The sequence below is a fragment of the Spea bombifrons genome, chromosome 2 (genome assembly GCF_027358695.1).
Source record: "Spea bombifrons isolate aSpeBom1 chromosome 2, aSpeBom1.2.pri, whole genome shotgun sequence".
Classification (NCBI taxonomy): domain Eukaryota; kingdom Metazoa; phylum Chordata; class Amphibia; order Anura; family Pelobatidae; genus Spea; species Spea bombifrons.
The window spans coordinates 69,142,035-69,155,054 of record NC_071088.1 but is presented as its reverse complement, the minus strand read 5'-3'; positions in this window follow the sequence as shown (position 1 = coordinate 69,155,054).

Here is a 13,020-nt window from a genome sequence, read left to right as displayed (position 1 = left end):
TAAAATAACAGCATTCGGAATACCCTGGGGTGTCTAGTTTTCCAAAATATATGGTTTGAATGGGTTAAATAGAGTTAAACGGCTTCAAAGATATTCCAAAGAGGAGATGGAGGCAGAATGACCAAATGACCACCTGAATTACGCATGCCCCAAAAGTAGCCTTTTACCAGCCAAACAATCTGACAAACCCATGCATGTGGGGTATCGCTGCACTCAGGAGATGTTGCTGAACACATATTGGGGTGTTGTTTGACAGTGACATATACCAGGACCTGTATATCTATAACTAAAGTACAATTTGTGTGGAAAAAAAAATAAAAAAAATTACTATTACAAAGTTTGACAAAGTGTAGTTGTATAATTGGTGCATGGAAAGGGTTAAAATAACAGCATTTGGAATACCCTGGGGTGTCTAGTTTTCAAAAATATATGGTTTGAATGGGTTAAATTGAGTTAACCGGCTTCAAAGATGTTCCAAAGAGGAGATGTAGGCAGACTGACCAGATTTGTTAAAAAAGATTTGGAAATCATAAAACGCTGCTTGTACTTATTGCCCTATAACGTACAAAAAACAGCAAAAAAACATAAAAACATTGGGTATCTCTAAACTCAGGACAAGTAGTAGAATCTATTTAGCTAGTTTTTTTACTTGCTTTTTTAGGTGAGTAAAAGATTTTTCAAATAAAAGTCATAAAATGTCTTTTTTTTCAATTTTTCACCATGTTTTTTTAATTTTTTTTATAGTAAATAAGATGATACGATCAAAATAATGGTATCTGAAGAAAGCCCATCTTGTCCTGAAAAAAACAATATATAACTTATGTGGGTACACTAAATGGGTGAGGAGAAAATTACACCTGAACACAAGCACCACAAAAGTGTCAAAACAGCCTCGGTCCCACAGGGTAGAAAACGAAAAATGAGCCCGGTCCTTAAGGGGTTAACAATAAATAAATAAATAAATATGGGCTGCTCAGGCTTAAATGCCCGGGCCTATTTTTTGTCCCAGTCCGGGCCTGCCTGTAGGATCTTCCAGCAATGACTCCAGTTCCAGACTAAACAGCTTGTTGCCCATGAAAGGCACAGAACACAGTTTGCTCTTTGAGGCACTGTCAGCAGACCAGCTTCTTAGCCATAATACCCCCACAATCAAAGTTTACTAACTGGGCAAGCAGCAGATTGAAAAGGGCAAAAGATAGTATGGAGCACAAAGAAAGCACAAAGAAAGCACCAAGCAGAACAGAACATCTTTACCTGCTTCCTGGTTTTTAAGTTTGGCTCAAAACTCCATCTTACATTCCCTGTTGTCCTGGCAACTGAAGCATACGTCTGACCACATCAGCTGCTGCAAAGCCAGAGTAAGGAATAATTTCCCAAAGTTATTCTTTCTCAACAAAGCAGGCTTCCAAGATACGGAAGTCAGAAGACATTAGTTCCCTTCATCCTTCTGAGGACTACAGGTACAGCCTCGTCTTCTGTACCCTACCCGGGATACCGGCGGCCTGTTTTTAAGAGGACTGCGCCCTTCTGAGGGTTCATTCAGGGGCGAAACCTAGTCTTCACCAGAGGACTACAGAGAAAAAAAATGGGGAAGACATCCTTTTGTTCTACCTAGTAGAGCAGGAAAATTCATGGGGGAGGTCTAGGGAAGGGGTAATTTATAGTTTTGTTCCTGCCCTACCGGAGTTGGGTGGAGTCGTCTCTATATTATGGCTGCCAGGGATGATGTTGCCATTCAGACTTGAACTTTGCATGACCTCTTACTGAGGATGCGTAGTAAAGTCATGTACACGAATGACTGTATAAAAGAAGCAGATTCTATTTGTAATAATTACATGTCTATAAAATGAATCATTTCAACAAAGAGATGTATTTTTTGCTGACTCAAAGAAGATATATATTCCTTGTAAGTGAATATGAAACCATTAATTATAACATATGCAAACACAGAGTGACATCTGCCTTCTCTTTTTGACTTTACCTATATCCTATGAACCCAACCACCGTACTCCGCTGCATTCCTGGAATTGGAATTTAGAAGTTGTGTGTGCGCAATACTTTATACACAAATACTTGTGGTGGGAGGTGCACAGTTCTTGAATGTGGCAAAAAGGTTTTGTCCAGCTAAATCAATAATGTAGAAACCTTTCACGACGATGTGTTCACTGTAAATACTCAATTCTATATATTTAAGTAACAAAAGAAATAACGGTATCCCTATGTGCTGCCTATTCAATAATGTATTATAAACTAAGAGAAAATGATGCGGGACTACCACTGGAGGTCCTCACTGCTTTAAAAGTTCTCTCTTTTTTTTTTTTTTTAGCAAGCGGAACTGTGCTTTCGAGCTATTGTGCCAGATGTTACATAGTAGTGTAAAGTGAATGGACAGAAGTCAGCTGTAATAGCATTCTTCATTTGTAGATGCCGTTTCTAAGCCCCAAATCCATCCGCATTGTTTACTTTTATTACTATTCCTTCAGCTAATCTCCAACAGCAGCACTCCAGGGCTATGCACTAAAAAGCGATGTGGAAAAAATCTGTATATTGCAGGTTTGCCAATATGCAGAAGTGTGGTATTACAGCACAGCAGTCAGACGCTGTCAATGGGTAGCCTCTGCTTAAAAAGACATCTCAGCCATCATATGTACGATTTAACCCTTTGAGTCCTGGGGTTCGGGTGCAATTTTCCACTTGGGAGACCAATGTTTGCAGATTTGCTATAGTAGTATTTATGTGAAAACCACATAAACAGTGTATGACTGTTTACAAAAAACTTGGTTGGAGTGAGGGAGCATGAGTGATGTCATGTTTCCTGATCCCTGCATGGTAGCAGAGATCAGGCTTTTTTTTACCAGCATGCCCGCCAGCTGATCCCACAATAGATAAGCGAGCAGCAGGCCACATGCCAGCACTTCAACCCCCCTACCCCAGACACACAGTAACATACAACAGATTTAATTGTATTTTTTTGTTTTTATTTTGTCTATGACCAATCTGCAGCTTTCTCTTCATTTGCCCCTTTCCCCACTCCTCCTCCTGCTTGCGTCCATGACATTTACTACCTGCCAGTTAGTGTCAGCACTGGATCAACAAGGATTCTGACGGCGGGTCTAATGAGACACTTGTGCGCAAGCAGCCAATAAGTGGAGTGAAAGCTATACCACCGAGCTGCAGCTAAAGGTTAGTCACCTTTTCCACCCCTACATTTTGAAAATGTATTCTTTGCTGAGAAGGCTGCCTGGGACCATAGACTGGCTCTTTAATTCCAACAGTATCAATCTAACTAAATGTTAAACAGAACCTGAACTAGGGCTTCTGGCACCCTATGTGCACTATGGCTTTGATGTCCGCCGCAGCATTCTTTTGATGCTGCCTAGTTTGTGTGTGTGTGTGTGTGTGTGTGTGTGTGTGTGTGTGTGTGTGTGTGTGTGTGTGTGTGTGTGTGTGTGTGTGTGTGTACACACCGTATTGGCTCGGATATAGGCCGCCCCCGTATATAGGCCGCACCCTAAAAGTTTGGGTGCTTTTTTTAAAGAAAAAGTTGTATGCGCGTATTGCGTAGATGTCCCCCGCCGGCCCCGCAAGACACCCGGGAGTCTGCTCCGGTAAGTCTTGGGGGGCAGAGGTAAAACGCATCGTGCGGGCGGTCACCGGCGGCGGCGATGCGGGTAAACAACCCGGAGGCTGTTTACCCGCATCGCAGCAGCCGGTGACCGTCCGGACGATGCTCTTAGACAACCTCCCGTGCCGGCAACGCCCCCCCCCCCCGTGGAAAGTGCTGGCAGGGGAGGCTGTCTGAGCGTATCGGAGAGTAGGATGCAGGTCCCCTGCACTGCTGCGGGGGATCTGTATCCTAACCCCGCTGCCTGCCCGGCACCCGGAACTGCATATATATATATATATATATACACATACACACACATATACAGACCATTTTGAGTGCATTCATTTTATTTGACAGCACCATCTCTCTTCCAATTTAATGTGCGTGAGTGTGTATGTGTAAGAGTGCCTCTTTATCTCTCCCCTTTCTCCCCATCTCTCTCCTTCTGTATATCCATTTGTCTTCATTTCTCTATCCCTCTCTCCATCTCTTCTCTTATTCATTATATTTGCACCCCCTCCACTTTTTTTTTTTTTTTTTTTTTTTTACACACACTAACATATTCAAACACTTACACACTCACACCAAAACACATGCACATATATACACTAACACACACACATCCATGCTCACACACACTTACACATCCACCCTCACAAACATTTATACATCCATGCTCTTGCACATACACATCTATGCTCACACACCCTTACATATACACGCACATACATGATCGGACACAAACATACATACAGCCTCTTAAATACTTATAGACTTTGCCTCCTTCCTCTCTCCCTCCTTTACCCCCCCTTGGCTCAGTTGTAGATTTTCTTTGCTGCCTCACGTTAACCGGAGAGTCAGGTGACCTCGCGTTACGTGACACTGCTCTGTTCCTGCTTCCCTGGGCCAGTCCAAAGTTGTTCACAAAGGGCTTAACTCTGAACCACAACTAGGGCTCTTGGCACCTTGGACAGGTTCGAGGTCTTATCTCACATCTGCTTCTGATAGGAGAAATGTGTGCAGGGGCATTTCTCAATTATGCCCCTCGCCTTGCTGTACCAGGAGCAGCTGCTTCTTTTGCCTCATGGAAGATACAACCTTCCTTTATGGCACACCATGTGGAACAGGTTTCCAAGCAATTCCTCTCTTGCTCTTTATATTTAGTGTATTAAAATTGGGTGCAGTGCCCCTTAGCACTGTTGATAGTTCATAAAAAAGGACAATACGTATATGTATTGATAACAAAAAGCAGATCCAGGAGTCGGATTCCATCCATGGGAGGGATTCTCCAGACCCTGCCTCAGATTCCCATAAAGGGAGAGGCTCTTGCAGCATTCCTTTTGCAACAAAGACAGAACTGAGCAATTAACCCCTTGCATGGAATAATATTTTTTTTTTATTTACATATACAGCACCTTTAACAATGCAGAGCATTTACATAAGTTGTGAAGGAATGTAAGCCCCAGAAGAGTCACAGTTAATGCTAAAAATGAAATTATGTTAACAGGAACAAAACTCCTAAAACATAAACATGTAAAAATCCATCTTTTACTTGGTAAAAAGTACTGTAGGCTCTTCAACCAAGAACTCATAGTAATGTGTAAATGTAGTAGCCTCTGAAACATAACCTGAAACATGAAACATTTACACAAAAGCAAAGCTGTAATAGTAAATATATCTAGAAACATATAGAAGTTTTCATTTGGTGATTATTTTGTCTAAACATTTTTCATTGTAAAGGGATGTGGTTATGAGATCCCTTCAGAAGTTTAAACCTGTGAACCAAGCTGGGTGTACATGGGGCAGCAATGTTCCTGTGGTAGCGCCTACTCGTCAACCTCACCACTATTCTCTCTCTGTTTCCATTGTTAAAGAACAATCACCTCTTTTCTCTCTTATTGCCAGCTCAGTGTTCGCTGGCATCCTCGTACACATGAATCGCTCTATAGCATCTTCCTTTACCTTATATAGCAGGGAGCAGATGAATTTCTCACTTCTAATATTAATAGCCAGGAGGAGCTCAGGGGAGAAGCCAAAAATAGCAGGGAGGGGACAAACAGAGGAGGGCTGGAGAGGAGATGTAGAGACAAGGGGGATGGAGGGGTTAGGAAGAGGTACTGGCACATATTGTAGGTGCAAGACACTTGTGACTTAGTGTGGCTTTGTATACTTGGTCTGTGGGACATCTGTGCAGCAGAAGGTAAGTGACATCTCTCCTGATTTTCTTATTCTGGTGACCTTGTGGGGCAGGTGCACCAGTATAAAAGCTAAGAGTTTTGCCCACCCAAATACAATGATATATATCATTTTGCAGCTCTGGTTCCTTAACATAACCTGACTAGCTAGAGCGACTAACATTAGTCGGAAACTTCTAGAGGAGGCCATTGTCAAAAATCTAACTTAAACAGGCTCTTGCTTGTTGCATTTGTTTTCTAGAAATGAAGTGAAAAACTTAGTTAATAGAAATATTTGCTTACACATAGAAAAAAATGCTTATGAGTTTGATATTTAGCTACATTTCTTATTAAGGACATTGTTAATATAAATGATTATTGTAAGATTTAAAGTTGTTCATATTTCAGAGAAACAAAATAAATTAAAGGATGTCTGATTTACTAAAAATATGAAGTCACATTTATGAAGACAAAACTGGATAAGTCCAGTGCAATCAGTGGGGTAAGTAATCAAATATTCTTGCAGACCGTTCCAAAAGTACACAAGTGCCACAATTGTTCATTTGTTATTAAGCAACTCCAGCCTAGCACCCTGCAAGTAAAGAGAGTATGAGCAAAAACAGCAGTGATAAAAATATGGTATTCATCTTTAATGGACAAGTAGCTACTATAAATCTAGAATATGGCCAGGATTTAATTTTAACTGAAAGCGGTAAACAGAATGTTATATCATATTCCTAAAAATGAATGAATATCGGTATCTATGTTTTACATTCTAAAATGTGGTAACACACTTGCCCCAAGTCTATGGTGGTGTAGGTGGGGCATAATCAACCCTGATGCTCCAATCATAAACAGTCTCTAATAACTGACCTTTTAAGGGAGTGTCCCTTCCGAAGATCTGCCCTGAAAATTTGTAAAATACTCTAACTGTTCTGATTATATATTACACATGGAAAAAATTAATACAATTGTAAATATTAGAAACAGCTGAAATATTAATCATTACAAATAGTATATTTTAGTAACAGGAAACTAAAATTCATACATCTTTTGCAAAATAATCCCAAACCAAATGTATGTATATATGTCTCCTTTCCTGCTTAAAGAACATGTATAAAAATCTGCTTTATAAGTATCAAGCAGGATTTCCCTATTTATAACATTTTATGTGACGTGTGACCTATTGTTATATTGTCATATAGCAGATTATGTGTCAGAGAATAAGCTTGCAGGCTTAAAGATCCTTGCACACGCAAGCAGGAAAAACTTTTAAAGGGGTCATGTCCCTAGGAGTCTCGGCTCGTGCTATTTAAATAACTGGCACCTTTCTCAAGGTGCTCAGTTGTTTGGTTGTTACTGCTGCAACTTGGCGTTTGCATTCTTCTAAACCCAGTCCTCTACATGCACCCATACCTGTTCCTGCACTCAACCTCCTACCCAGCCTATCCCTTATTGACCCTGGACTTTTTCTTGACTACAGCTTTGCATAGCCCTTTGGTTTGATAGTATAGGCTTGCTTGACCCCTACTTTTCTCATGACCTCATTTTCTGTTTTATCCACCTGTGCCTCTATTACTACCATCAGCAAATGTCGCTGGTCCCGGTAACTCACACACAAACACACTCAGAAAACTTACACATACACTGAACATCCTAACTATCATCACACCCTACTCCGTCATCACATCATGGCTCCATACCCCTCACATTCTTACCTTGTGTACAGCCTGTGGTCCTTCACAGCAACTTGCACACCGTCCAAGCCAGGATATTACGATGGGGTCTAGTCACTATGTTCCTACAACCTCGAGCGGGATAGCCCAACTCAGATCGGTACATGTCCACTATACATAAACGTTTATTAAAGTGGCCTTGCGAAAAAAAGTTTAATAACCGGCTGAAAACGTTTCATTCTCGCTCTCCTTGTCAGTGGCTGGCCTTTGGAGCACACTAGGCCTCAATTGACTCAGCTTCTTTCCACAATTTTAATAAAACACAAAAAAAAACATGAAAATGCAGACCAAGCTGGCAGGGTTGCAAGTTTTGACAATTGAGGAGTGGAGCCTTAGGTATAAGTGGTTTAAGCATGTTGTATATAGGGAGCTTGACTAATGTATTGTTGTTACTACTTGCAGCTATTTGCAGGGTCTGAATCATCTACCAATCATACATCTACTGAACCAAAAAGTTGACGGAAGTCAGAGTTAACAGTAAACAGCTGGGTTTTGAGCATAAAGTGCAGGTCCAGGTCAGCAGGTTAGGCCCAGGTAGGGAAAATCTGCTCAAGGTGTTGGATTGCCCTTATCTGGAAGGCCCCATAGTTTTTGTTCTCCCATGCAAGCAATGATCTCTTCCGTAAGCCAATTATTTGGGATATAAAAATATGATCTGCTTTGCCTCTGGACTTGTTTTCCTTCTTTGATCCTAGCACGGTCTCACATATTGCGTTTTTTTGGGGAGGAGCTCTTTTTCTTCAGGTGGTTAGTTGGATGAGGAGTAAAGTGAAAAAGGCTATTGCTAGAACTAATTGGTGGTTTGGAGGTAAAGCAACTGGATTTAGAGGCCTAGAAAGGTACACTGTTCTGCAAGGATGGCATGCACTTGGATGATATCGGTGAAGATAATCTGGCTCTTGGATATCAGAGTTGGCGTGGTAAAGCTATTTGCCAAGGCCGTCAAGTATGCTGGCCATGGCGGAGAGGATTTTCTCAATAGATGTGTTAACAGCTAAGAGGGGTATATCATCATTTTGTGAATGTTATATTGTGTCTCCCCAAGGCTGTGTGCCAAGAAAAACAAATCTTAAAAGATGGTAAACCCACCTGATAACATAGGTTTATAACAATATAGGGAAGCTTTGGTTTAGATCTCAACATTAAAATGAGGACCCCCATTCATTTTAAAATGTTAACATGGTTTACACAATTAAAAGTTATGTGTTAACCAGAATTAACATCTGGAAGATGCAATTCATATTTAGATCTTTGATTACAATTTAGATAAATATTAAAGTTACGTTCCAGCCCTTATATGCACTTTTCATTCATATGATAGCCGACTTTTTTTTTTTAGCATGCTAATTCATTTTCTCTACATTTGTTGTGTTTCCTTGTGGCCAGCTTCAGGAAATGGTTTTCTCGTAGGATTTTACCTACTATTTTAATTTTGTGCAAGTCTGAAATGTTTTGCATTTTAGCTGCAACAAAATAAGTTGGCTAAAACACATGAAACAATCACTCATTCCTGATTGTTTTGGGTGTGGTACAAGGTCTTTTTAACACCTTTTTGTGGTATTTTACAAACAATCAGCCTTTTTGCCACCTCTTGGGTGATGTGCAAATGAATTGTTGGGTGTGTGACAAAGTGACAACAATTTTGTGTTGCCAAAATTAGCAAATGCCTGGAGGATTGGGGCACTGTGTAATGTCATACATACACATATTGTAACAGGACAATGGGAAAAAAAAAAAGTCTCATACTACACTTTTATCCTTCAGAACACATTAGATACATAAAGGCAAGGTACAAATATTTCTACACTGCCTTTCAACTCATGACAAAGTAAAAAAAAAGTTTAAAACAGATAAACCGTGATGGGATTAACCAGGATACCTGGATCAATAAGCTTTTAAGGTGCCGAGAGACTAATGGACAAATGCAATGTATTGGTTTTTATGCTTTAAATTGTACCATTTTGGTAATATATATATATATATATATATACACACACACACACACACACACACTCTAGGAATATATACTGTTGAATAAAGCAACATAGATACATTGTATATGGAGACTGAAGGGTGAACTATATATCTGCTGATGTTAAGAACTGACACAGAGCTGCTAGTTTCATTGTAGCCATTGCATAGTTTAACTAGCACAGACATGTTTGCTTTTCTCCCCTCGCTGTAATATGCCGTTCAATTACATAAGTATATAGTTATCTCACACAAGCCCCCACATTTAAAACCTAGGTAAACATAAGGTGTATAATTAAAGATATAGGATAAAAGCACGTAGAAGAAACATTCGGACTGAGGGTTCGTCGGTTGTCGCACGTTTAAAATGATCACATCGATAAAATGCCAAAATAGTAGTAGCAGCAGCTTTTTTATTCAAACAGACATCTTGCCCTGTTATAAGAGCAGATTGCAATCTTATAACATTTTACTGTGCCTATGTGGCCAATTGAATCCATAAGTTCTTTCAAAGTCTGTAAATTCTTTTCACTTTTTTGATCAGAGACCAACTATGAAACTGGTTAGAATAATGCTATGCAGCTGCTGTGTAGCAAGGGGTTATTGACATTTAAACCCTGGTGGGCCAACTATAATAATAGCAACCTAATAAAGCTTATCATAAAACTATCTTCCACCTCATTATTTGAGGCTTTTCCCACCACACTATTTTACAATGAGTTTTATGAAGCATAAAGTGGAATTGATAAATAGGATAAGTTAAAGTGCCACTAAATAATAAATTATATATTGTATATATTTATATAATAAATAATTGTGACATTAATAAGACCTTATTTTGCTGTTAATTCTGAAGCTGAAGCAATCTGATTACAGTTTGCAGATGAGCATCACTGTTCATCTTGCTGCGCATCGTAAATTAAGATTACAAGAAAGATGAGGAATTCCCACATATAAGGTAGGCAAGCAAGATATTGGGTGCTCCGTTCTACCATCTTCACGGATGCACAGGACATATTCATATATAATACGCTCTATGCTTATAACAGAACATCTTCTTATGAACACATACTCGCTTGTACCCCTGCTTCCTACTCCACAGATCATTGTGGTTGCAGATGCCAAAATAATGAAGCTTTCCAGCGCTGCATCAATATGTATGACAACTCAGTCTCCAAATGAAAGACTATATACAATAGTGGGCAGTGCAAGTAAATTAAGGAAATCAAAAGAATTCACAAGGCCTTTATCCTGTTTAATTTGCAAATAAACAAAAAACACTAGCAGCGTTTCCTTAAACTACCATTTTTGTACTTTCATTCTTTGCCTTGAGCTATTTGGGCTACTGCGCAGGCATGCTACGAACGAATATTTGCAATTCACATTCTGTCTGAACACAGGCAATGTAGTCTCTGGTGTACCCAGAACATAAACAGGCTTCTTCTTTCGTTCAGGATCTAAGGAGCATAGGAGCGGTTGACCATAGCAAGCTTCCATTGTTAGATTGTGGTACTGTATAGAGCTATGTTAACCGGTACTGCAATTAAAATATTAACGATCCAGATGATATAGTAAAGGCGTCTTTTTCCCAAAACAAATAACGCATGATTGGTGATGTCCTTTGTGAATCATTTTCTCAAATTACGGTAAGAGCTATCAAAATTCAGCGATTTACTCACTAAATATTTTGTAGCACACCAAGTTATCTTTATAGCATATCCAAAAAGGAAAAGTTATTGGAGAGCATACCACAACAGCATATACAAGAATATACAAGCAACAAAGCAATAGAAAAGTGGAGGGGGCTGCTGTTAGAAGCGTCACAGGCTCAAAGAACCCTCTGAAACTTTTGCTTTATCAGCAAAGCATTTAGCAGAGCTAATTCGATCAATTAATACTGCCTATAGGTTGTTATGAAAGCCAATATCTGTGGCAGAACCATAACTGGAATTCCCAATAGCTACTGCCATAGTATACATATAGGGTAGTTTAAAAATATATATATTTAATATTAACCTTGCTCATTTAGTGGGAAAAGGGTTTTATATGGATGCATAAAGAATAACTATGGGTACGGTAAACTGAAGCTAAAACTGGAAAGTGATGTTAGCAAAACAAAATACATTTTGTTGAAATAGTATCACCTTGTGTTTGTATGAATTAAAAAGACCATTTCAACTGATCTAAAAAAAAAAAAAAAATTCTGGTTCGGCTAAACCACCTCCTCAGTAAAGTAAAACTTGCTTACATTACACTCAGGCTTATCCTCAAATTTCCCTTGCATCAAATTATACTTCATTTTTTAACCGTGTTGATTCACTTAATCGATTTGAATGTTTCGGTCATATAACATCTCTTCTTCAACCTAAACATGTTGAAAGCATTTCAAATACATTTTGCCTGTAAACCATTTACCATTTTAGTAATCTTCCTTGTGGCGCTATCCAAAATATCTATATCCTTCTGGAAAAGAGATCTCCAGAACCATTACACAGTTGCACCACTAGGGTTGGTGTCACCCAGTGCGGTCACACGTGGAGTCATCTCCCACATGTATCTTCTCCTGTACCAGACCACACATACACAAGGTCACACATACTGTCACCCAAGTGCATACATTATCACACAATCACACTAACAGACACAGTCACATAAATGGAAGGAAGGGGAAAAAAAAGAAGAAGCGGTCACGAGAGGATGGCAACTACAGTGTCACTGGGGGGCTCTGTGCGGGAGACCCCTTAACCAATCCCCCCCATAATCAACCCCAAAGTCCTTTTTGTCCACTCCTTCACTGTGCCACACCTCTTTTTCCTTCTCCATGTAGTTCAACTATTGATCATATAAACACAAGAAAACACAGCATTGCAGGTATAGATCACCTGGATAAGACCTACAAACCCTGTATTTACAGGTAAAGAATAAATTAACACATGGAAGTATAGCATTGCAGGTATACAGCAACTGAATAATACAGAGACCCAGCTCTGGTACCCACATTGAACACATACGACTTATCCATAACGCACAGATAGGACTCTTTCCAGCACCCAAATTCCATCCACACACTTACTTGCCCTAACATACAAACACTTTCAAAACACACACACTCTCTCTTTCACTCCTTTTCTCATCTTTCCCTTATCTAATTTTCTCTACTTTTACCAACATCTGTCCTTTATCCTTAGCCCCCCTTTATCTTTCCCCTTTCTTTCTGATCCTCCTCTCTTTAGCTCATCTTTTTCATGCTACCTTTCTCTGTATCTCTCCCCTTCTATTTGACCCCATTTTCATTCTCTTTACCTCTCCTTTCTTTTTTTCCCATTTGTTTTCTCTCTCCTCCTCTTTATCTACCCTACTCGTTATCTTTATGTTTTCCCTATTATAATTGTCATATCATTATCCCTGCCGTTTATCCCCTTCCCCCTTTTCACTTCCCTTTCTCTTCATCTCTCCTTGTTATCCCATTCTCTCATTTTCTCACTTCCCCCTCTTTATATCCATCTTCTTTCTTTTTTCATTGTCCCAGACT